Genomic DNA, 26,074 nt, shown 5'->3' on the forward strand with positions numbered 1-26,074 from the left:
CCCTCTTTCTCTTGCCCTGTCACCCAGGCTGGAGTGCGGTGGCGTGATCTCAGCTCACTGCAACGTCCATCTTCTGCCTCCCAGGTTCAAGCAATCCTCCTGTCTCAGCCTCCCCAATAGCTGGGATTACAGGTGCCCACCATCATGCCTAGATACTTTTTCAGTTTTTAGTAGAGATGGGGTTTCACCACGTTGGCCCAGCTGGTCTCAAACTCCTGACCTCCAGTGATCCACCCACCTCAGTTTCCCAAAGTATTGGGATTACAGGCATGAGTCACCATGCCCCACCCAAGTGTCTGTTTCATACAATGACTTACTTTCCTTTGAGTAGATACCCAGTAGTGGGATTGCTGGATCCAATGGTAGTTCTACTTTTAGTTCTTTAAGGAATCTCCATACTGTTTTCCATAGCAGATGTACTAGTTTATATTCCCATCAGTAGTGTAAAAGGTTTCCCTTTTCACCACCTTCATGCCAACATCTATTATTTTTTGATTTTTTAATAATGGCCATTCTTGCAGGTGTAAGGTGATATCACATTGTGGTTTTAATTTGCATTTTCCTAATAATTAGTGATATCGAGCATTTTTTTACATGTTTGTTGACCATTTGTATATCTTCTTTTGAGAATTATCTATTCATGTCCTTTGCCCACTTTTTGATGGGATTATTTGTTTTTTTCTTACTTATTTGTTTGAGTACCTTGTAGATTCTGGATATCTTGTAGATTCTGGATATCTTGTAGATTCTGGATATTAGTCCTTTGTCAGATGCATAGTTGCAAAGATTTTCTCCCAATCGGTGGGTTATCTGTTTACTTTTATTATTATTATTATTTTTGCTGTGCAGAAGCTTTTTAGTTAATTAGGTCCAATTTATTTATTTTTATTTTTGTTGCATTTGCCTTTGTGTTCCTGCTCATGAGTTGTTTGCCTAAGCCAATGTTGAGAAGAGTTTTTCTGATGTTATCTTCTAGAATTTTAATGATTTCAGGTTCTAGATTTACATCTTTGGTCCATCCTGAATTGATTTTTATATAAGGTGAGGGATGAGGATCCAGTTTCATTCTTCTACATGGGGCTTGCCAATTATCCCAGCACCATTTGTTGACTAGGTTGTCCTTTCCCCACTTCATGTTTTTGTTTGTTGTGTCAAAGATCAGTTGGCTGTAAGTATTTGCCTTTATTTCTGGGTTCTCTATTCTGTTCCATTGGCCTATATGACTATTTTTATACCAGTACCATGCTGTTTTTTGGTGAATACAGTCTTATAGTATAGTTTGAAATCAGGTAGTGTGATGCCTCCAGATTTGTCCTTTTTGCTTAGTCTTGTTTTGGCTATGTGGGCTCTTTTTTTGGTTCCGTATAAATTTTATGATTTTTTTTTCTACTTCTGTGAAGAATGATGATGGTATTTTGATGGGAATTGCATTGAATTTGTAGATTGCTTTTGGCAGTATGTTCATTTTCACAATATTGATTCTACCCATCTACAAGTGTGGGATGTGTTTCCATTTGTTTCTGTCATCTATTATTTCTTTCAGAAATATTTTGTAGTTTTTCTTGTAGAGATCTTTCAACTCTTTCATTAAGCATTTTCCTAAGTATTTTATTTTTATTTTTGCAGCTGTTGTAAAAGGAATTGAGTTCTTGATTTGACTCTCAGCTTGGTCATTGTTGGTGTATAGCAATGCTATTGATTTGCGTACATTGATTTTTGATCCTGAAACTTTACCGAATTAATTTATCAGATCTAGGAACTTTTTGGAGGAGTCTTTAGGATTTTCTAGGAATACAATCATGTCATTGGTGAACAGTGACAGTTTGACTTCCTCTTTTCTGATTTGGATGCCTTTATTTCTTTCTCTTGCCTGATCACTCTGGCTAGGACTTCCAGAACTACGTTGAATGGAAGTGGTGAAAGTGGGCATCCTTGTCTTGTTCCAGTTCTCAGGTGGAATGCTTTCAACTTTTCCCTATTCAGTATAATGTTGGCTGTGGGTTTGTCCTAGATGGTTTTTATTACTTTGAGGTATATGTCCCTTCTATGCCAATTTTGTTGAGGATTTTTATCATAAAAGTATGCTGAATTTTGTCAAATGCTTTTTCTGTGTCTAGTGAGGTGATCATGTGATTTTTGTTTTTAATTCTGTTTATGTGGTATATCACATTTATTGACTCAGGTATGGTAAACCTACATCCCTGGTATGAAACCACTACATCCCTGGTATGAAACCCACTTGATCATGATGTATTATCTTTTTTGAAATGCTGCTGGATTCAGTTAGCTACAACTTTGTTGAGGATTTTTGCAGGTATGTTCATTAGGGATATTTGTCTGTACTTTTAGTTTTTTGTTATGTCCTTTCCTGGTTTAGATATTAGGGTGATACTGGCTTCATAGAATGATTTAGTGAGCATTTCCTCCTTTTCTATCTTTTTGAATAGTTTCAGTATTCAATTCTTCTTTAAATGTCAGATAGAATTCAGCTGTGAATCCATCTGCTCTTGGACTTTTTTTCTTGGCACTTATTTTTTTATTACTGTTTCAGTCTCACTACTTGTTATTTGTCTGTTCAGAGTTCCTGTTTCTTCCTGATTTAATGTAAGAGGGTTGTAAATTTGCAGGAATTTGTCCATCTCCTCTAGATTTTCTAGTTTGTGTGCATATAGGTGTTCATAATAACCTTGAATGATCTTTTGTATTTCTGTGATACCGGTTGCAATATCTTGTTTCATTTCTTACTGAGCTTATTCAGATCTTTTCTCTTCTTGATTAATTTCACTAATGGTTTTTCAGTCAATTTTGTTTATCTTTTCAAAGAACCAGCTTTTTGTTTCACTTATCGTTTGTATTTTTGTTGTTATTGCTGTTGTTGTTGTTTCTGTTTCATTTAGTTCTTCTCTTATTTGGTTATATCTTTTCTTCTGCTGGGTTTGGGTTTTTGGTTTTTTTTTCTTGTTTCCCTCGTACCTTGAGGTGTGACCTTAGATTGTCTATTTGTGCTCTTTCAGACTTTTTGATGTAGGCATTTAAAACTATGAAATTTCCTCTTAGCACAACTTTTGTTGTATCCCTTAGGTTTTGATAAGTTTTGTCACCATTATCATTTTGAAAGAATTTTTAATTTCCATCTTGATTTCATTGTTGACCCAAAGTCATTCAAGAGCAGATTATTTAATTTCCAGGTATTTGTATAGTTTTGAAGGTTGCTTTTGGGATTAATTTTCATTTTTATTCCACAGTTGTCTGACAGGATACTTAATATGATTTTGATTTTCTTAAATTCATTGAGACTCATTTTGTGGCCATGGTCTGTCTTGGAGAGTGTTCCATGTGCTGATGAAAAGAATGTATATTCTACATTTTTAGGTAGACTGTTCTGTAAGTACCTGTAAAGTTAATTTGTTCCAGGGCATAGTTTAAGTCCATTGCTTCTTTGTTGACTTTCTGTCTTGATGACATGTCTAGTACTGTCAATGGAGTACCAAAATCCCACACTATTATTATGTTACTGTCTATCTTGTTTCTTAGGTCTAGTAGTAATTGCTTTATTAATTTGGGAGCTCCAGTGTTAGATGCATATATATTTATGATTGTGATATTTTCCTGTTGGACTAATCCTTTTATCATTATATAATGTCCCTCTTTGTCTTTTTTTTTTTTCACTGTTGTTGCTTTAAAGTCTGTTTTGTCTGATATAAGAATAGCTACTCCTAGACTGGGCACAGTGGCTCACACCTGTAATCCCAGCACTTTGGGAGGCCAAGACAGGCAGATCACAAGGTCAGGAGTTCTACTAAAAATACAAAGAAATTAGCCAGGTGTGGTAGTGTGCACCTGTAGTCCCAGGTACTCAAGAGGCTGACGCAGGAGAATCGCTTGAATCCAGGAGGTGGAGGTTGTAGTAAGCAAGATTGTGCCACTGACTCCAACCTGAGCAACAGAGTGAGACTCCTTAAAAGAAAAAAAAAAAAAAAGGGCTACTCCTGCTCACTTTTAGTTTCCATTTGTGTGGAATATCTTTTTCCACCTCTTTACCTTAAGTTTATGTGAGTTTTTATGTGCTATGTGGGTCTCTTGACAACAGCAGATACTTGGTTGTTGCATTTCTCTCCATTCTGTCATTCTGTATCTTTTAAGTGGAGCATTTAGGCCATTTGCTTTCAACGTTAGTATTGACATATAAGGTACTGTTCTATTCATTATGTTAGCTGTTGCCTAAATACTTTTTAAAATTATGTTATTGCTTTACAGGCCCTGTGAGATTTATGCTTTAAGAAGCTTCTGTTTGAGTGTATTTCAAGATTTCGTTTCAAGATTTAGAACTCCTTTAAGCAGTTCTTGTAGTGCTGATTTGGTAGTGGCAAATTCCCTTAACATTTGTTAGGCTGAAAAATATTTTATCTCTCTTTCATTTCTGAAGCTTCGTTTTGCTGGATGCAAAATTTTTGACTGACAATTATTTTGTTTAAATATTTCTCAAGGTTTCTCTTGAGATAACCTGATGACTGAGTGTCTAGGTGATTATCTTTGCAGTGAATTTCCCAAAAGTTCTTTGAGCTTCCTGTATATGGATATCTAGATCTCCAGCAAGGCCAGGGAAGTTTTCCTTAATATTCCCTTAAATAAGTTTTTCTAACTTTTAGATTTTACTTCTTCCTCAGGAACACCATTTATTCTTAGGTTTGATCATTTAATATAATCCCAAATTTTGTGGAAGCTTTGTTCATTTTTTAAAATTCTTTTTTCTTTGTCTGATTGGGTTAATTCAAAAGTCTTATCTTTGAGCTCTGAAGTTCTTTCTTCTTCGTGTTCTAGTTTGTTGCTGAAACTTTCCACTGATTTTTGTACTTCCCTAAGTGTGTCTTTCATTTCCAGAAGTTGTGAATGTTTTTCTTTATGATATCTATTTCTTTGGAAAAAAATGCATTCATATTCTGTATTGGTTTTTAAATTTATTTAATTTTTTTTTGCCTTTTACTGGTAACTCCTTGAGTAGCTTAATAACTGAACTGCTGAATTCTTTGTCTGGAAATTCAGAGATTTCTTCTTGGTTTGGATCCATTGTTGTGGAACTACAGTAGTCTTTGGGGGTTTTATAGAACCCTGTTTTGTGATATTACCAGAATTACTTTTCTGGCTCCTTCTCATTTGGGTAGACTATTACTTAACATTGTTCTTGTGGACTGTGTTTTTTTTTTTTAATTTCTTATTTTTTCTTTCTTAAGGATCAGACTCTAATGTTTATTTTAGCCTAATTTGAGTCTTGGTGCTTGTAGGGGTGAAGACTCTGTATGAGATCCTTAGTTATAGAGTCTTTATGCACTGGTTTTCCCCAGTGCTGGTTTTAGTAGTTCCATTCTTGATATGTGGGTGAATTCACTGTCTCCTGTGAAGTTGGAATGGCAGGGATCCCTTGACGCTTATGTCGTCCTCTCATGGTATACAGTTTATTTACTGTTCTTTTATTTACTGAGTTGATGATTCAGGCTTCAGGACAACTGGGGTGGTATCCCCGGGCAGGCACCAGTTGTGGCTAAGGCAAGTGGGTAGATGTAATACCCAGTGATGAGCCGAGGACACAGCCTTAATGAGGGTGGCTGGAGGAGCTCTCAGTTAGGTGTGCTGAAATTTTATCAAGGTGAAGAGTGGGAGCTACCTCACCTCCACTGCCAGGTCAGAAAGAAAGCTATTCACCTCACAGCCTCACTCCTGTCCAAGCATTTCAGCTATTCAGATCAGTCAGGCACCTCTTTTCATCTATAGGAATGTTGTTGCTCCAAGTAGGGAGGAATTGTGACTCTGCCTCTCATGCAGGCCTGAATCTGGGGTGTGCTCTTCTTGTGGGTTATACTCACCTTGGAGAGTTCCAGAAAGGCTGTCTACAGGTGTGTCCTTGCTGCGTTCCTGTGGAGGAAGCCCCAGCTATGTCTGCGGTGGAGTGCCAGGGGGAACAAAGACTCCTTTTCCAAGACCCTTCATGGTCACAGAGGCTGCCTGCCTGTTGAGGTGTAGGTGCAGACTTCCCCTACTGCACCCAGCACTGCAATTGGGTCTCTGCTGTGAGAAACTACCCACCAGCAGAAAGATCTGAAACTCCTACTATTCAGATTATTTTGTCCCACATAGTGATTCCTTGATGTGGTGCTCTCGCCTTTCCACTAGAGATGGGCTTCCTGAGAGCCAGATTGCAGTGACTGTTACTGTTCTTCTGGGTTTAGCCATCCAATGGAGTTACCAGGCTCTGGGCTGGTGCTGGTGAATGTCTGCAAAGAGACCCGTGATCTGATCAGTCTTCAGGTCTTCTAGCCATGGATACCAGCACCTGCTGTGGTGAAGGTGGCAGGGGAGGGATGTAGAATCTGTGAGAATCCCTGATTGTAGATAGGTATAGTGTGCTGACTTTCTCAAATGCTAGTTATGCTAGTAGTGAAGTTGTCATGTGGACAGACTCAGGACCTCTGGTTAGCCAGGATGTTGCAGGCAGTGGTATTAGCTGTTGTCTTCTCCTTCCTGGGAACAATATTATTGTCATGAGTATGGCCTGAATTAGTTGGCCTCCAGCCAGGAGGTGGTGTCTTTTGTGTTTGGCTGCCAAGGCAGATAGAAAAATGCCATCAAGTGGGGGCAGGATGAGCTGAGACTCTTCTTGGGCTAGGCTTGTCACAGCCACCATGTAGGATGGGGAGGATGGTTTTCAGGTCGATGGGGTTATGTTCCAGAGGGGATTATGACTGCCTCTGTTGCACAGAATAGTTCACCAGGGAAGTGGAGAATAGCCAGTAGTGAAAAGCTTCACCCAGCTCCCACACAGTTGGTGAGCCCAATCTCACTTTGCAGTGCTGTGTTAACAGCACCAAGTTTAGATCCAGGCATCCTGCTTGTGGAACTCAGTCTTGCTCCAGGCCATATACTTCCCCAATGAGAAAGCAAGCAAGGCTTTCAGGCCACACCCCTCCCTGTCTGCCCATAATGGCAGGAGCCTGGTTCCTGTGCTCATATCTGCTGCAGTTCCCATCCACCCACCAGATTCTGTTCAAGCAGGTTCACGCCCACTCAAAATTATCACAAAATTCAGTTGGAGTTTTCTTTCACCTTGTACCCCCTCCCTAATTCTGCTGGCTGCCTTCCCCAAGGGCCCCTGTGATATATAGTCAGGAATGGCTTCACCGGGTTTGAGCTGGAGACTGGGAGTGCCTACAAGACTCTTCCTGCTGCTGCTTCTACTTTTGTATTTCACAAGGTTCCCTAAATCTGTTCCAGCTCTAGGTAAGGTTGAGTCCTTCTCTCATGATCTGCATTTTCAGATTCCCCAGTGAGGAGGTGTGTTTGGAGGCAGGTTTTCCCCCACTCACACTTTGGGAACTCATTGCTTTTTGCCTCTCTCACAGTTTGCAGCAGCATGTCACTTCTTTCAAAGGATCTGTGAATTCTTTCCATTTTCCTGATATGATCCTGTGGTGGTTCTTGGAGAAAAGGTTCACAGTATAAGTCTCCACACACTATTCTGTCCATCCAAGTGGGAGATGTATGTTAGCCCTGTCTCCTATCCGCCATCTTTCTGCTGTCCCAAATCCTTCTCTTTAGATAGCCGACATACCATCTTTTGTTTCTTCTGACTTGGTTCTATTCACTGACATTCCTCTCTATCAAGTGGATTTTTGAACTTTCATGGAAATTTATTCCCTATTTATATGGAAATAATTCCCAATTTATATGAAAAGCTTACAAAGTGATTCATTAACCAAGTATTTACTGAGGTGCTAAAAGTATACACTGATACAAGAGTGGCTGGCAAGTCCTTTGCCTTCATGGGGATTATATTCTCTTGTAAATGTCACATGATGGCCACTAGATTTAGGAATAAAGGACTCCAGCATGAAACACTGACACTTCTGCTGGAGAAATATTTTACAAACCATATATATTGAAGCCTAAACTCTGGTTTATTGGTAAAGGAGTAGCACTGATACTAGAATTTTGTGATCAATATGTTGGGATAAGAAGTCAGAAGACTTAGATCTGTGTTCTTTTTCTCCTGCTGGCTATAGGTTGTTTTAATCTCTGAGCTGCAATTTCCTCATCTATAGAATAGGTTAGACCAGATTAGTGGTCTTCAACTTTGGCTGTATATTAGACTCATCTTACTCTTGAACATTTAAATTAGAAATTTCGGGCCAGGTGCAGTGGTTCACGCCTGTAATCCCAGTATTTTGGGAGGCAGATATGGGCGGATCATGAGGTCATGAGATGGAGAACATCCTGGCCAACATGGTGAAACCCCATCTCTACTAAAAATACAAAAATTAGCTGGGCATGGTGGAGCACACCTGTAGTCCCAGCTACTCGGGAGGCTGAGGCAGGAGAATCGCTTGAACCTGGGAGGCGGAGGTTGCAGTGAGCCGAGATCGTGCCACTGCACTGCAGCCTGGTGACAGAGCAAGACTCCGTCTCAAAATAAATAAAGAAATGAATTAAAATTAAAATTAGAAATTTCCCTGGGTGAGGAGGAAGGCAGAGGTATTTTTAAAGCTCTCAGGTGATACAATTCTGTTTTAAGGTAGGACTAAAAATCATGGGACTACGTCAGAAGTTCTAATTAGAAATCTACAGGTTAGTTTTCTCCGGGCATGTGTATAGTGCTTAAATGTCTTTTAAATTTGTTACCAACATAGAAAAAAAAAAGATTTCCAGTTTCCCTTGAAAAATGGAAATATTAGGCAACAGTTAGGCTTATGTTTCTGAGTGGTAAAAATTAAACAAAGTAAACGAATCTCCATTTCATTTGTTCCTGTTGCCTTCCTGGCTCTTGAAGGCATTGTCATTTGTGAAAACTAAACTAGATGGTCTTTAAAGTCTCCAATTATTTGAATTGCTTATTTCCACAGCCAGAAAAGAGATGGTAAACAAACTATACCTTTATCTATAAACTAGTTGGTTTGTGAAATCAAAAGGGACTTAATCTTTGAATATGGAAAAATCCCAGGTTCCAGTGGAAGAGGAACTCCATCTCATTAATAGCAGGACTCCACAGACTGCTATAGAATAGACACCCACCTGGGGCTAAGAGGGAGGGAGGCGGAAGAGGACTTAATTCATTTTCTGGGGATTTTTAATGAAGCTTTCCCCTCTTTCATTATTTCTTATCTGGGAGCTTGATCATTAGTTGGGATGTGACTGGCTTTCCCTAGGGAGCAAAAAGGAGATTAGCAGAGGTTTTGCTCGCTTCTTCCTGTGATTTACTGTGAGAAGCCTCCCAGGTTCTTCCCTTCACTTCTCTATGACCTTCATCTTTATGGTTTCTTGCTGTGTCTCTCTGAGAGCAAGTACCTGGGTGAAAAAGGCTGAGTGTGTGGTTTATTGGCAACTGCCTGGCATTGGATTTAAGTGGGTATATTTGAATTACTAGAATTTTACATTTTATAGGTTCAAAATATGCACTTGAATTTTGTAGGACCTCTTACCCAAATTGAATAATCCTTTGTGCCTTGTTAAATTTAAAAAAGTCACACTATCAACATTATGACATATGGTATATATGATGGCAATAATAAAAATAACACTTATTGTCCACTTTAATGTGCTAACAGTGTTCCAGGTGATTTGCATAAATGTCAAATTTGTTCCACACAATTATCCTATGAACTAAATGTTATTGTTTCCTGGTTTATAGATGAGGAACACAGAGGCTCAAAGCAACTATTTGGTTTCTCTTATTTCAAAATTAGGGGAAGTGAGATACATTAACCTGTATAACCAGACCTTGTTAACTGTTTTTGGTAAATTCCAATGTGTATTGATTTTCACAAAGACAAAGCACACTACTGTTATATTAAATATTAATTTTTTCATAGTCCCTCAAGGTGCTTACTGGCTATATTGTTACTGTCTTTTGATGTTGTTTATACATGGTGGATTACAGAATTCCATGAACATGAAAAATCTTGACTTTATCCTAGCTTATTACCTATTCTTACCCCCCGGCAAAGTAAAAAGTTCACAATAGCATTAGTAAGCCAAGCAAACTGCTTATTAGCCACATGAACTTACTAGCCTCTCTACCTCAGTTTCCTTGTTGGGAAAATGGACAATACCTAACTCAACTCATAAGGATGTTTCTAGAATCAGGTGTAATATCAAATAAAAATATATTTCATTTTTCCTAGAAGATACCCATGTATATCTTAGGTACTGATGCATTCATAGTGATGCAGGACATAAAATGTTTATTCTTTTGCTTAGCAACAACTATCCATGGAGATTTTTCCACTTTAGAGATTTAATTCCATTAAAGGTTTTTAGATTGATTGGACAATGAGAATGTTTTTGTCTCTCTGAAACTGAGGCTGAAAGTTGATTTCATTCTCACACTTGTTCCCAGCAAAGGCTCCTTCCATGCTATCACCATCTAACTGCTGCCAGGCTCTTTTCAGTGTAGATGGACAACATGATGGATTAATTTCTCTTGCTGAAGTCATTTCTACTCTTCATTGCCGAAAGCTTGCTTATTTGTGTGCTCAGCTTCTTGAATAAGTTGGCACATTCAGTGGTTCTCCCCTTGTATAGTTCATACTCACTTGTCAGTAAAAGATTTGTTGTGTGCAGGAAGGGAGTTGGGGGGACAATAGCTCCTGCCTGCTAAGCAATCTAAATTATGAGTTGAGCCTTTCATTCATTGCTTTATATGTGGCTGTATGCTTGCTATTAACTAATTGTTGCTGTTTATGGGAAAAATAGTTGCCTTTTGAAAAGAAAAAACTGAAAAGAGGCATCCATATTCTTCTCAGGTCTTAGTCCATGGGTGAGTGGGTATGTGCATAAACATATCTATATACATGTGCATGGAAATATACATTTATATACATGTGGTATATGTGCATACTTAGTGTAACTAACGCTATATATAATTCATGTGGCAAATTCAATAAGGACAACAGTAACAAAAACGCCAGGGAATGTAATCTTCTCCCCTGAATACTTCAGGTGCCCAAGAAACTTATTTGTCTTTCATATTGTGGAGTAAATAAAGTTTTATTTTAAAGCAACTTTCTCAGATCTTTTAAAAAAATGTTTTTAGGTACAGGGTCTTGCTCTGTTGCCCAGGCTAGAGTGCAGTGGCATGATCATGACTCATTGCAGCCTGGAACTCCTGAGCTCAAGTGATCCTCCTGTCTCAGCCTCCCAAGTAGCTGGGACTACAGGTGCAAGCCACTGTATCTGTCTAATTTTTTTTCATATTTTTTGGACATGGGGTCTGGCTATGTTGCCCAGGCTGGCCTTAAACTCTTGGGGTCAAACAATCCTTCTGCTTCTGCCTCCCAAGTACCTGGGATTACAGGCATGAGCCACTCAGATCCCTTTGTGTGGCACGTATAAAACCAATATTTTAAAACTCAGAGCAATCTTTTTTAATCCTTGGAGTAACCTTATGAAGATAGTAAATAACAAATGCTCTGAGATCTATAATCTCTACTACTTTAAAGATTTATTTAAAATTTTATGAATTTTTATTTTCATAATTAGTATTTTATATAGTTATAGTAAATGGTATTTTATAAATGTATAAATACATTAATGTTTTTAAAATTTATTTTGGAGTTTTATGTTGGCTTCAAGATAATGTTAAGTCTTTTAAGGGTTACTTATTAATACAAGTTTCAGCTTTTATTTGTTCAAACTCAAGCAATGAAAATTTCTGCTTAAAGGAGAAGGTTTTACTTCCAGCCTCTTCAGGATTAACTTGAAAGAAAATGTCATTAAACTCAAAAAACTATACATATTACACCACCAAATACCTGCTTTCTGGCACTAATAAATTAGTTTTTTGAATGCGTCCACCTTAGTAATGAATTATCTGCTTGCATATACTTCTGTTTTAAAGGATAGATGCCATTTGTTACCTGTGTTTCAGTCACAGATTTTCACTAAACTTTGCTCCCTGGTATAAAACACAGAATGGGAATTTGCAGTATAATTGTGAAAAAACTCCACTTGTTTCCTATATTAAGAGCCTATAAGCAAGGTAGAGATGGTTAACTGAGGAAGTTGAATGATAACATCCAAGCTAAGAACCAGTTCAAGAATACAATCCCATTCTCAATAGCCACAGACAGAATAAAATACCTAGGAATACAGCTAATCAAGGAGGGGAAAGACCTCTACAACAATAATTATAAAACGTTGCTCAGAGAAATCAGAGATGGCACAAAAAAATAGAAAAACATTCCATGCTAATGGATAGGAAGAATCAATATTGTGAAAATAGCCATACTGCCCAAAGCAATTTACAGAATCAGTATATGTCAAACTACCAATGACGTTCTCCACAGAGGCAGACAAATCTGTTTAAAAATTTATACTGAACCAAAGGAAAGCTCAAATAGCCAAGGCAACCCAAAGCAAAAACAACAAAGCTGGTGGCATCATTTTATCTGACTTCAAATCATACTACAAGGCTACAGTAACCAAAACAGCATGTCGCTGGCACAAAAACAGACACATAGACAAATGGAACAGATTAGAGAGCCCAGAAATAATGCCACATACCTACAACAATCTGATCTTTGATAAAGCTGACAAAAACAAGAAATGGGGAAGGACTCTGTATTCAATAAATGGGGCTGGGAAGCTAGCTAGCCATATGCAGAAGATTGAAGCTGGACCCCTCCTTACACCATATAAAAAAATCAACTTGAGATACATTATAAACTTAAATGTAAAACCTAAAACTATAAAAAAAAAAAAACCCTGGAAGATAACCTAGGAAATGACATTCTCGACATAGGACCTGGCAAAGATTTCATGACAAAGATGTCATGACAAAGATGTCAAAAGCAATTGCAACAAAAACAAAAATTGACAAATGGAAAGTAATTAAACTGAAGAGCTTCTGCACAGCAAAAGATCTATCAACAGAGTAAACAGCCTACAGGATGTGAGAAAATATTTGCAAACTACACATCTGACAAAAGTCTGGTATTCAGAATCCATAACAAACTTGAACAAATCAACAAGCAAAAAACAACCCAATTAAAAAGTGAGCAAAGAACATTAATAGACATTTTTCAAAGGAAGACATACATGTGGCCAACAAGCAGATGAAAAAATGCTCAGTATCACTAATCATTATGGAAATGCAAATCAAAACCACAATGAGATACCATCTCACAAGTCAGAATGGCTATTATCAAAAAAAATGAAAAGCAGATGCTTGTGAGGTTGTAGAGAAAAGGGAATGCTTATAAACTGCTGGTGAGAATGTAAATTGTTCAGCAATTGTGATAAACAGTTTGGTAGCTTCTCAAAGAACTCAAAGTAGAATTACCATTAGACCCAACAATCCCATTATTGGACATAAACCCAAAGGAATATAAATCATTTTACCATAAAGACACATGCATATATATTTTCATTGTGGTACTATGACAGAGACACAATAACAAAGACATAGAATCAAACTAAATGTCCATCAATAGTAGACTGGATAAAGAAAACATGATACATATATACCATGGAATACCACGCAACCATAAAAAGAAATGAGATCATGTCATTTGCAGCAACATGGATGAAGCTGGAGGCCATTATCGTAAGTGGACTAACACAGGAACAGAAAACCAAATACAACATGTTCTCATTTATAAGTGGAAGCTAAACATTGAGTACATATGGAAACAAGAGAACAGCAGACACTGGGGCCTACTCAAGGGTAGAGGGAGGGAAGAGGATGAGGATTTTAAAACTACCTATTAGATACTATGCTTATTACCTGAGTGGCAAAATAATCTGTACACCATACCCCTCTGACATGCCATTTGCCTATATAACAAACCTGCATAGTACTCCTGAACTTAAAAGAAAAAACAAAAGATTAATGAGTGTGATACTAGAACAATATTATGATGCAGGACTATTTTTTGTGTGTTTGCTAGCTGGGCTTGAGATTTGATAAGTAAGTCCGATTGTCCTAATCCACTAGTGATGATGTTCTAGGCTTTGAAATTCAAACTACTACTACTCCACTTTGAGAGAGACTGCATGAGAATTGGACCCAGCCTGGGGCTTTAGACACCATGGTTCAAATCTTGGCTCTTATCATTTTTTAGTCACGTGTTGTGCACTGAATGTTTGTGTTTCCCAGCTCCCCAAATTCATAGGTTGAAGCCCTAACCTCCAATGTGGCTGAATTTGAGATTAGGGCCTGTGAGGAGCTGGTAAAAGTTAAATGAAGTCTTAAGGATAGGTCGCCAATCCTATAGAGTTGGTGCTCTTATAAGAACAGGAAGAGACACCAGAGTCCTCTCTCTTTGCTATATGAGGACATGGTGAGAAGTGGCCATCTGCAAGCTCAGAAGAGAGCCCTCACCAGGAACTTAAGTGTCTGGCACCTTGATCTTGGACTTCCCAACCTCCAGAACTGTGAGAAATAATTTTTCGTTGTTTAAATCACCCAAACTGTAGTATTTTGTTATGGCAGCCCAAGCCAACTAATATACCATGTAAGCAGGTTACTTAAATTTACTAAATATGTAAGTTACTTAAAATTTCCAATCCTGGTTCTAACTTTACTAGCTATCACTTTTACTAGCTAACACATTACATTTTCTTCAACTTGCCACATGCTTTTTTTGTGAGTTTTAAATGAAATTGCTTAAGTACTTTGCTTATCATGCTGCTGACCTATAGTAGGCACTTAAAGTTAGTTTCCAGGAAGTTTGGAATGGATCTTACTTATTTATGCAAATGGTTGACTCTGATGGTGCTTGTTCCTCTCTGGAAAGGGTTCAACTCCCATTATAATAGTCCTATGACTGCAGTAATTTTGTATGTTAAACTTATATTTTTATCTGCAGAATGTTAAATCTGCAAACACCATCCATCAACCCAAAAGCAAAAAAGAGTGTTTCCTAATAGTTAATAGTTGGTAGGTTAATAGGAAATCTAGAAAAAAAAAGTTGAATAATGAAGGCTATATTAATACCCAGTCTCATTTGAGTGCCTGTCAGTAAGGAAATAGTTATCTTTCATTGTTAATCAATGAAGACCAATTGGCATAATTAGGGCTCTGGTGTGTTTTCTTCAAATGGTCTTCTAGGACCTAATTTAATATCATTTGAGAGGCTTAAAGAGGATCCCATGTTTCCAAATGTATCTTAGAGTCCTCAGCTGCCCAACATCCCACCATTAATCATGCTTTGCAGATGAAAAATTGAAGACTCCTTGTCTCTGAATATCTGGGATATGCTTTTATTCCTAGGATGAACTTCTCCTTCTTTGCCCATAAGGAAGAAAAAGGGACAGAGGTGATTTATAAGAGCAGTTCTAGTGAGTGAAATGTGGGTCCTAGCAAAGGAGGACACAGCTGCCCCTTGTAATAGTGGAGGGAAGGAAGGAGGCAGGCTGGCAGTACTTTGCCCTCCGCAACCCCAAACCCTATCTGTTTACCACAGTGGACCTTTTTTCTGAACTCTGACCTCATTATTTCATTCATTATCCACATAATATTCATCAATGTTCTCCAAGGCTTTTAGAATAAATCTTTAACGTTTCCTCGAAAGTCACAAGGTCTGACACCTGCCTTCCATTTTCCAGCTTCATATCATAATCCTTTTTGGCAGTGGCCACACTGATCATCTTCCAGGTCCACAAACTCAGCATTTGCTCATTGTGAACCCCTTACATCATGACTGTCAGCCCAATTGTCATTTCCTTGGGGAGGCCTTCCCTGAACCCTGGGACTGGATCATATTCCCCTATCATGTGCTTTCATAGCACCATGAATGTCTCCTTGGTAGCAGTCCCCAGCAGGAGAATTCTGTGTTTATCTGGATGACTGTTTCATAAATGTTTGTCTTCCTCCCAATAGTCTGTTAGCACTTTGGGAGCCAGTTGTGTTTTGCTCTTGATTCCACCTCCAGCGCAGGACGTCTCTTAGTATTTATGGAAGGGGACATGAAAAAAGAAAAAGTCCACTGCATGAAGATTTAATCCAGTGAGACTGAGGCCTGAACATCTAGCTTTAGGGAAGCCAGCTGCTAGCAGGACAGACTGGTAGGGACTAGTTGAGGAGAATGGAAAAACACAGGGAAAGAGCATCATTTTCTTTATTATTTTGCCTCTGACAGACCCCTCCAAGTAACAGATTCCAAAGAGATTGTGAACGTTCTCCCTCTGGTATGGAGTCTCCTGTCCTGTCAGAAACATGGTACCCAGAGGCCAAAGCTGCTACATAAGCAAGTTGTCATGAAACTATTCCAGGACAGGTTTCAGAAGTAGGGTCTTAAAAATGAGTATTAAATCTAATGTTCACCCAGATACATTTCCAACCCACATATAGACACCGAATGTAGCAATGAAAATGGATGCTACTCTGTTAAGGATTTATTTGAAATGTTGGTTTTCTCTCGTCTATCTAATACAGGTCATAGCTCTGTTTCTGTCATTAGATTGATTTTCATGTTTCTCAACACAGACTCTCAGAGATAAGTTTAATTTTTCAGCATGGCCATAGGAATGATGAAGTCATTCCTCATTAAGATGAAGTTAAGCAAAATTTAATAGTACTTGTTTAGGATTCCTTATTTACTTTTCTACACAAAAAGAGTTGCAAGGGGAAAACAAAAACTTTAGGTTTGAGTAACTTCCTTAATTCAAATATAGATTTAAACCACTTTGTCATAATATGCAAATGAACTATTGCTTTTTTCCCCACAGGTCTGTTTTCAAATAGATAATGAGATTATATAAATAATTACCTTATATAAACTTAAGGTTACTCATTATTGAAAGCAATTTTCTTTTTTTGTTTCTGGTTTATTATGGTTTAAGAGTGAGTCTGTTTTAGATACTTGAAAACAAAGTGTGTGTGTGAGTGTGCATGTGTATGTGTGTGGATATGTACATCTAGGGAGGTCGTCAAATTCAAAAATTATAATACAAGGTTGTAATGTCAGCACTTCCTATTGCATAGTTTTATAATGGGGATATATAGCTATGCATTAAAATGCATTACTGAAATGGAAAATCAGGATGTGTTAAAAATGAATTAGTAATTATATTAAGATCTGAATGGGAACTAGCATACAATCTAACTTAAGTTTTTGAAAAATAAAAAAATCCAGAAAATAATTAATGATAAGTTAGTGTCAGTATTACACTGATAAATATTTCAAGAATAAGCTATAAAAAATAAGGAGGTAGATTTATTATTTTAAGGTTCATACTAAAAGATGTAATATTTATTTAACTTAATTTAATTTAGAATAAGATTACTGTCATCTCTCTAAGCATTTATGTAATAATGTATTATTTACTTTTCCATTAAATATTACTGAGATAAATAAGGAGTCATGGTGAATGAAATATAATTTAATAAGCAGGGTTTTCTTAGGTGAAAACTAGTCATGTCCTGCTATAAATGTATATTGAGAGAGAAGCTGAATAGACCAGCTCCATGATTTAGTCAATGACATGACTTCAGGGAAAATGTTTTTATGCCTTATTGGCCATATCTTTTAATACTTGCATTGAAAATAAAATTACATCCCAAGATTATGAGGGTTGTGAAATTTTATAATTAGATATTTAAGTCCTAAATTGATTAGCAGCAGTATAAACATAGAAATGGATTTTGGGTTAAATCTGAGAACTATTTTCTTATGCTAAAATTTGCATGCAGATGACAATAGGAAAATCAAATGTTTTCCTGGAAAATTTTCAAATGGGACAAATAGTCGTCTTTCTGGAAATATGAAATAAAGGGGGTGGTAGTGGTTGGACTATAAACCTCTTTGAAGGCCTTTTAATCTTTAGCTGTAATTCATGTTTTATCATCATTGAATTTTAAAAACAGAAAATACCTTAGAAATAATTTAGTGTTACCCTGTTGATATTGCCAAAAAAAAAAAGTGCTCAGAGTCACATAACTTGATTCAGTCAGAGCTGGTGCTAGATGCTTAGTCTTCTGACTTCTAATTCAGTTTGCTTTCATTATCTACTACCTGCTGCTGACTCAGAGCTCCTCAGCTATCTGCAAGTGGATGTGTTTATTGAGCATTTACGATGTACATGTACTACTCTCAATGCGAAGGATGTAATGGTGAATGGGAGCTTACTTTCTGACTCAAATATTAGTTTTCTCTCTTTGTGTTCCAAATGCAAGTGTCCTTTTGCTTTATCTGAAGCAGGAAGTTGTAAGTTTGCTTATTTTACTTTTGAAATTTTAGAGAATTGGGGTCATGCCATCAGAAACACATACATGCAATGCATGGATGCACTGTGTGAATGAGCTCTCTGGAAGGTGGTAGATTATGGGAAAGAAGGAAGCTCAGAAAGAGAGTGAACCAAGTCAAGAGGAAAGAGAGAAGAAACAGGCAAGTGTGGAGCAGAGGAAAAGTAGGAGGGTCATGAATCCATTCTGCAGGTGTGTGCTGAGAGACTGGAAGAAGGAAAAGAACCAAGGAAGTCTCTGCCATGTTATCTTAGTTTTGTTAAGGGTATAAAGAGATTGAAGAGGGTTTAACTAGGCCATCCTTAACCCTAGGTAATCCCTAGAGTCCTTAGCAGAACTAATAATCTAAATTATGAATGTCTGTGTGTGCACGCACACAGAATGCACTTGCTAATGTCTATCATTATGAGTATCTTCTGTCTTCTCCACTACAAGGAAAGGAAGGGAATGTGACCCTCTTTCCAGATTAGAAGTAACTAGGGCATAGTAACACAAATGGATGAATTAAACTGTTTGAAATGGTGCACTGGAATATATTTATTTTGGGGTAAATCATGAAGAAATGAAGAAGGAAGAGATTCTCTTTTGAGAAAAAGTTTGTTTCTATTGTCAATTGAGCAACTCTGTGAACATTCTAAAGATAAAGAATGATTATTCTGTAAAGTGCTGGGATTTCTGGTGCTGTGTGACAAAGTTCGGTTCCTTTTGTCTAAGTTAGTTATAATAATCTTTAATGAAAAGCAGAGGGGTCCCCTGGTTTGGAACAAGTACCTGAGTCAAGAGTTGACAAGTGGAATAGCTGGGCCCAGAGGATTCTGTCGAGTTGACAAAGCCAGAACAGTACATTTGGACAGAAAGTTTGATTTTCTTATACTGAATGTGATGATCTTGAAGAACAGATTTTTTTTTTTTTTGCGTGAAAATAAATCTTTATTTTCAGTTATTACCCACCAGTAGGAGAAAGTTAGGTTAAGGGTATAAAGGGATTGAAGAGGTTTCTACTTTTGCCCGGTCCTTAGTTTGAATAGCCTTCCACTCATCCAAAGTCATCTCTTTTGGACCCTCCTCTTTCACCTCTTCAACTTCATTCTCTTTATTTTCAGTGTCTGCCACTGGATGATGTTCTTCACATTCAAGTGTTTCCTCAGTCACAGTTGATTGATCCAAGTCACTGCAATTACAAGATATTTGTTTCTGAATGTATTTGGGGGACTCTGTTAATTCATCTTTGACAATTCCCCAATTGTGAGATCAGCTACCTCCATGTTACAGGTCCTTGTGCTTCAGGCCACTGTAATGTGAAAAACAAGATCTATCACTTCCACTATACCTATCAAATTCATGTTTGCCATGAGAATCAAATCCATCTCCTTGACCCATTGCACGTCCACTGCCCTCTTGACCTCTTCCAAGACCACCACGACCTCGAATAGGTCAGTCAATAATTGGTCTATCAACTGAAAATTCACCTCCTTCAACCTTTTCTTCAAGTGGCTTTTCAAATCTTTGTTCACAAGGTGGTCTCCTTTCTGGTCTTCTATCAATTATTTTCCCTTCACCCTGAAGTTGTTGATCAGGTCTTCTTCCAACTTGTCTTATTCCTTCTTCTTTTTTTCTTTTTTTTTTCTTTTTCCTCTAGGCAAGCTTTATTCTTTGATTCCTCTATCCAGGAAGGGGCCTGTTGGTTGCATTTTACCCAAATGGAATGCGATGGGAATTGGGAGCTTGAGTTGTTTGGAGAAGGAGTTGTCAATCCTAGCAAATGTCTATAGCTGGTGTGTGGTGTCCATCAATTCTTGAGGGCTTGGCCATGCAGACTAGGGAATGGTCAGAACAGAGTCATTCAGAGGTCTCCAGAGCTTTACAATATCAAGGTTCAGGGGGTATAGACGGTAAGGAAAAAGGCCATTTCCTATTTCTGTCCATTTTTGGTACAGTAGACAGTTAAGGTTTTTTCTTTTGACTAGCTTTTAAAAAATTACTTAGGAAATGGAAAGCTTATAAACATTCATAAGTGAATTGTTGAATTGTAACCCCAAGTGGTTTCTTTACCTAGTCACCACTTAACCAGAAATATTAGAATACACGGTTCAACCTGAATTCAACCAGGGGGATAACCTGTCTGTTGCTCAAGCAGTCATCAGAGTTTTTAAAAACAAAATTAAGCAAAAAAGACCTTTCCCCAAATACAATCATTACTACTTAGCTTTGTATGATCCATTCCTAAGAAAGCCATATTCCATTTCAGAAAACATGACTGCTTAAGGTTCAGTTAAAGTCCTTGCCTTCAGGTGCTTACTTTTAGTTTTCTTTAAATTAACTTCTGAAATGTTTATCTTATGTTTTGTGCTGCATTCCTGAAAACTGTAACTTTTAAGGACGTAGGCCTCATCTTTATAAAGGAGGAAGAAAACAACAAGGAGGTGTCTCATTTGGGAGGCAGAAGGTTATGACCAATGCTGGAAGTCTTCCTCTTCCTTACTTGTTATTCAACAAGATGGGTTCTATGGTGTCGCATGAGGTATGAGTTGGAAATGAAAGCTACACCACACTTCTTACATTCATAGGGCTTCTCCCCAGTGTGGGTGTTCTGGTGCACGGTGAGGCTCAACTTCTGTCTGAAGGCCTTCCCACACTCATTACACGTGTAAGGTTTTTCTCCATTATGGATTCTCTGTTGAATAAGTAGGTATGAGCTACATGTGAAGGCCTTCCCACATTCATTACACACAAAAGGAAGATCTCCACTGTGAATTCTCTGGTGGACAAAAAGGCAAGAGAGCTGATGGAAGGTTTTCCCACATTCGCTGCAGTCATAAGATTTCTGTGCAGTGTGAATTCTCTGGTGCATAATAAGGTGTGAAAAACAACTAAAGGTTTTCCCGTACTCTTTTCACTCATATGGCTTCTCACCAGTATGGCTTCACTGATGTACAATAAGATTTGCACTCTTGGTAAAGGCTTTGCCACAATCGTTATAGGCAGAGGGCTTCTCCCCAGTGTGGATCCTCTGGTGGACAATATGGTTTGAGCTCCCAGTAAATATTTTCCAACACTCATTACATTTACAGCATTTTTCTGTAATGTGGACTTTCTGGTGCCAAGCAAGTTGTGAGCTATAATTAAAGGTTTATAGTTAAACCTTTCACTGCACTTAAGGGTTTTTTCTAAGGAGTGGATTTTTTGATGTATGGTCAGATTTGAACTCTGAGTGAAGGCTTTCCCACATTTTGAGCAAATATAAGGTTTCTGTCCAGTGTGGATTCTCTGATGCACATCGAGGTTTGCACTGTGAATGAAGGCCTTCCCACACTCATGACATTCAAAAGGTTTCTCCCCAGTGTGGATTCTCTGATGCACAATGAGGTTTGCACTCTGACTAAATCCTTTCCCACATGCACTACAATGTAAAAGACTTTCACCCAGGCTGGGTTTTTGGATTTTTAACAGTGTCAGAATTAAGGGTGTATTTTCCCCCAGATTTCTTACATTTCTGATCTTCCTCTTTGAAACTTTCAGGTAAGTGACAGTCATTCACTATCACTTATCTGAAATCTTTCATTTCACTCCTTATTCTCTGCCTCTTTAACATGTTTTCTTTTTCACAAGCTTGTCTTAACTCAGGTCCTTAAGAATCAGCTTTCTGGATTTTCCGAATATGATGAGGGGATTTTCAGCTTCCTCACATATTTCAGTTTTTGGAACCAGTAACTGAAGGTTCTTGGTTTCAGCACCCTTTCTTCCTCTTCTGATTCACCAGTCTGACGACCCTCCCCTGGGATCTAGACTTCCATGTTTTCAGAGTGCACTTGTTGGCTGGGTACCTGACCTGGGAAGTTTTCTTCTTCCTCCTCCTCCTTTTTCACCTTCACTGGGCCCCGTGGGGCTAGGGCCATGGCTTCTCTCAATTCTGCAGTCATCTCTGCTTAGCAGGGGAACGCCTATAGCTGGGAGCTGCCCAGCAGAGGTCAAACCCCATCTAAGCTTTATGTTTCAAAAGCTTCTTCTTGAGTTTCTTCCCAGGGCCAAGATGAGTATTGCCTATGTGGGCAGCTGAGAGGCCCGACCTGAGTTCACTGGCTCTGCAGCAGGAGGCTGAGGGACCGGGACCTCAGCGCCTACTGGCACGAGAACGATGACCCATATTCCTTCTTTCTTAAGCGCCAGAGGCGGCTGCATCTCCTCTTTCTTGTCAACCGCGCCACGCTGGGGTGGCAACGGATTCTTGCGGTCTTTCTGGGGCTCCTTGCGCAGCTAGCTATTTGCCTGCCGCCTTGGAGTTGGTCTGGGCCGCAGCCTGAGCTGCCGTTCTTGGCCCCAGGGCCCCCAATGCCGCCCCTGCCAGCTTGTTTTTTCTTGTTCTCCGCTGCCTTCAGCACCTCGAAGGGGTCCGATTCGTTGTCAAATAACTGGTCCAATCGGTTGGTGACCGCGCAACTGAAGCCTTCCTGTAAGTGCCCAGGCATGATGGTTGCTCGGCGGCACATTCCTCCACGGATTGCAGCGGGCTGCGCGGAGCCAAGAGCGCCTGCTTCAGCTCATCCCACAAGATCAAAGAGCAAATTTTAAAAAATTTGCCAGTAAATGTCAGGCAAGGTAAATTTCAAAATGAATTTTTAACGTCTCTAAAATGGAGTTATGTTTGATTATGAGTTTATGACAAATTAAAAGATAGTTCTAGATGATATTATTCTAGAAAGCTTCTTGTTCTGGGAAAGAGAGAGAGTTTGGAAATTTGAGATAAGACCTTTATTGTCTATTTTATTATTTACTGCTAACAAACTGCATTTTCTCACTATTCATTGGAATAGGTGGGTTCAGGGAACTTAAGAAAGCCTAATGGGAAGTGGGAAAAGTAAATTATTTCGTATATTTTTATGTGTACAAACAGTTGATAAAGGAGGAAGTGTAGTGGTGGGGTGGATCATGCATATTGGGATAGAAGAGATAGTATAATTATTAACAATTATACTGGACATTTTGGATTAAGTCCTCCAAATTTTCTTATTTGTGAAGGTACAAGTCACTATTTACACTATGGTAAGCTGCATGCAAATATCTGAGTACCTTTCTGTTCCTACCTTCAGCTGGGCCAGCACTAAGCTCAAATAGCCTATACTTAGATGTTTTTCTGAGGAAGTACGTTTTTCCTTTTCCCTCAGATTCCTGATGCCTGGTATAGCACTTTTTTGATTTGCTCTTGTTCTGGCAATAGGTCAACTGGCTCTCATGGTCCTTAACATTTCAGGTAAATAATTCCAACAGTTGTGACTGGAAGGAATCCAAATCAACTCAAGGCATCCACTCTATGTTCAAAATGCCATGTTTTGAGTGATTTGTCCTTTGGTTAGTAACTTTCAAAAATATGAGGACTGGAAGGAAAAGATACTATTTGAGGAACTAATGGAAAAGCAAGCAGTTTCTGATACACTAAGATATTCACTTATGATGCAAGGAGTGTGATCATTGACCTTCCTACTTACCTAAACATTATGCTGTCAGAGCATGTGGATAGGTAGCATGGCCTAGTGGTTAACACACATAGAAAATTCAGACTGCCTAATTCAAATCCCAGCTTCATCATTTGCTAGCTATATAATCTTTAGTAAATTAGTTAACTTTCCTGTGCCTCAGTCTGGTTTTCCTGAAGATTAAATGAATTTATATTTCTTAAGTGCCTAGAACTGTAGCTGATCTGTAACAAGTACTATATGTCTTTGTTTAAATAATAAATAAAATGACCGGATTGTTCAGATGGAAAAACAGGGGTCTTAGGCGGTTTAGGATTTTTTGTAAAGTAACAGAATCATTTGATGGCAGAAACAACGATATTATCACTGTCCAGAACCCTAATGGAGAACTATAGCTCTTAAGGGTGATGTGGGGAGAAATACACTGATGAAAGACAATCAACATTATTAGACAAGATGGGAGAGAGTGGGAACTAGTCATTCATTTATCTAATGGCTTAGTCAGCAAGTAACTATTTAATGCCTACTTTGGGCCTTGACACTATACCAACATTGTGCAGGAAGTGATTAAAATTCAAAAGAACATTCACTTAGGCTGGCATAAACAAGAGATCTTTTGCAAAATCTGATGATGAGCTTTTTGATGTTGAGTTGACAAACTCTGCAGCAGGTCAGTGTTGGGTGGAAATTATTCATAAAATTCCATCCCTTAAACATCTACAGGAAGATGATTATTTTAAGATGCTTTACTTCTGGAGATGTATGCTTTACTTCCTCTTAGAGAGTCTGGCTTATGTTCTCATGTTCTGGTTTTATATGTAATTGGTCATGAGCTTAATTTGATCCAAGCATTTGGCACAGTTACCCCCAGAAGTTAACTCATTTGTGGACTGTATAAATGCTATTGCACAAAAAAGAAGTATATATATACAAATAGTCATAATAGACCACATCTCGGTTAATAGCTTTAAGTCTAGATGAAATGTTTTAAGAAGGATATTGACAAATTAGAGAACATTAGAAGCATTTGCCAGAATAGTGACAGGGCAAGAAATTATGCCAAATAGTAGAAAAAGAATTAGACGCCTAAGTGAAACATGGTATATAACCCATAAGAATTTGAGGGATTGTCATTGGTAGAATAAGATGTTATTCTTGGCTGCTTCCAGCTGAGGAGTGGTGGATGGGTGACTAAGGCCTATAAGAGAGCAAATATAAGGAAGAGTTTCTAAATACTAAAGTCAATTTCCAAAGAAACAGCCTGGCCTCTAAGGGAAAGAGCTTCTTGTCAGTAGATGTGTTTAGGTGGGGCCAGCTGAACAAGCTCCTGAGCTCCGGGGATTAGACTCCTTCTGCTGGATAGGAGGTACAACCAAGTCATCTCAGAGGTTCCCTGTGTTCCAAGATTCTGTTACTCTGTGATTTCATGACTTTGATGTCACCTCCCTTAGGTTGGTTACGCTAAATAATGTTAAAAGTCAGTGTATGCCTTAAGATTGGGTGAATTGCTATGACGCAATGATTTTTACCAAAGAAGCAGCTGAGTCTAAGAATGAAACTACTGTTTCTAAGTGAAAGAGGTATGAAAACCTAAAGATAATATTTTTCTCTGTAGATAGAAAGAATTTGTATTATAGGTCTGTGTTGGATGTATAGCAGGGCGTCACCAGAATTCACCCTAACTGGGTGAATTCACGGCAGTAATCAGTGGAATGTGTAGTTTGACAATGAGGCCTTATCATTTCTAAGTAGTTTCTTTTTTTTTTCTTTCTTTCTTTTTGAGACAGAGTCTCACCCTGTTGCCCAGAGCTTTGCCCTGGAACTCTTGGAGTGCAATGCCGTGATCTCGTGTCCCTGCAACCTCTGTCTCCCAGGTTCAAATGAAACTCTTGACTCAGATTCCCGATTTCTAAGTGGAGAGTTATGAATGGCCCAAAGATAATATTTTTCTCTATAGATAGAAATAATTTGTATCTACGTCTGTGTTGGATATATAGCAGGGCATTACCAGAATTCAACCTAACTCGGTGAATTCATGGCAGTGAACACTGCAATATGTGGTTTAGTAATGAGGCCTTATTCTTAAGGCAAAGCTCAGAAAAGCTGATAAGCAAATTAGAAAGGTCTATTGAAAAGTGTCTGTCTGGCTGGGTATGGTGGCTCATGCCTGTAATCCTAGCCCTTTGGGAGCCCAAGTTGGGTGGATCACTTGAGGTCTGGAGTTCAAAACCAGCTTGGCCAACATGGCAAAACCCCATCTCTACTAACACTACAAAAAATTAACAGGGCATGGTGGTACACACCTGTAATCCCAGCTACTTGGGAGGCTGAGGCAGGAGAATCGCTTGAACCCGGGAAGCAGAGGTTGTAG

The 26,074-nt window shown here is 38.4% G+C and overlaps 1 protein-coding gene and 2 pseudogenes across 2 annotated transcripts in view; 1 reads left to right on the plus strand and 2 right to left on the minus strand.

Annotated features, from left to right (window-relative positions):
• GHR (growth hormone receptor) overlaps positions 1 to 26,074 on the plus strand; it is a 307,791-nt gene that overhangs the window by 24,604 nt on the left and 257,113 nt on the right. The gene's annotated exons all lie outside the window — the stretch shown is intronic.
• On the minus strand, positions 19,202 to 22,698 carry LOC105529457 (annotated as a pseudogene).
• Positions 20,718 to 22,152, minus strand: LOC105529369 (annotated as a pseudogene).

The sequence above is a fragment of the Mandrillus leucophaeus genome, unplaced genomic scaffold (assembly GCF_000951045.1).
Source record: "Mandrillus leucophaeus isolate KB7577 unplaced genomic scaffold, Mleu.le_1.0 Scaffold119, whole genome shotgun sequence".
Classification (NCBI taxonomy): domain Eukaryota; kingdom Metazoa; phylum Chordata; class Mammalia; order Primates; family Cercopithecidae; genus Mandrillus; species Mandrillus leucophaeus.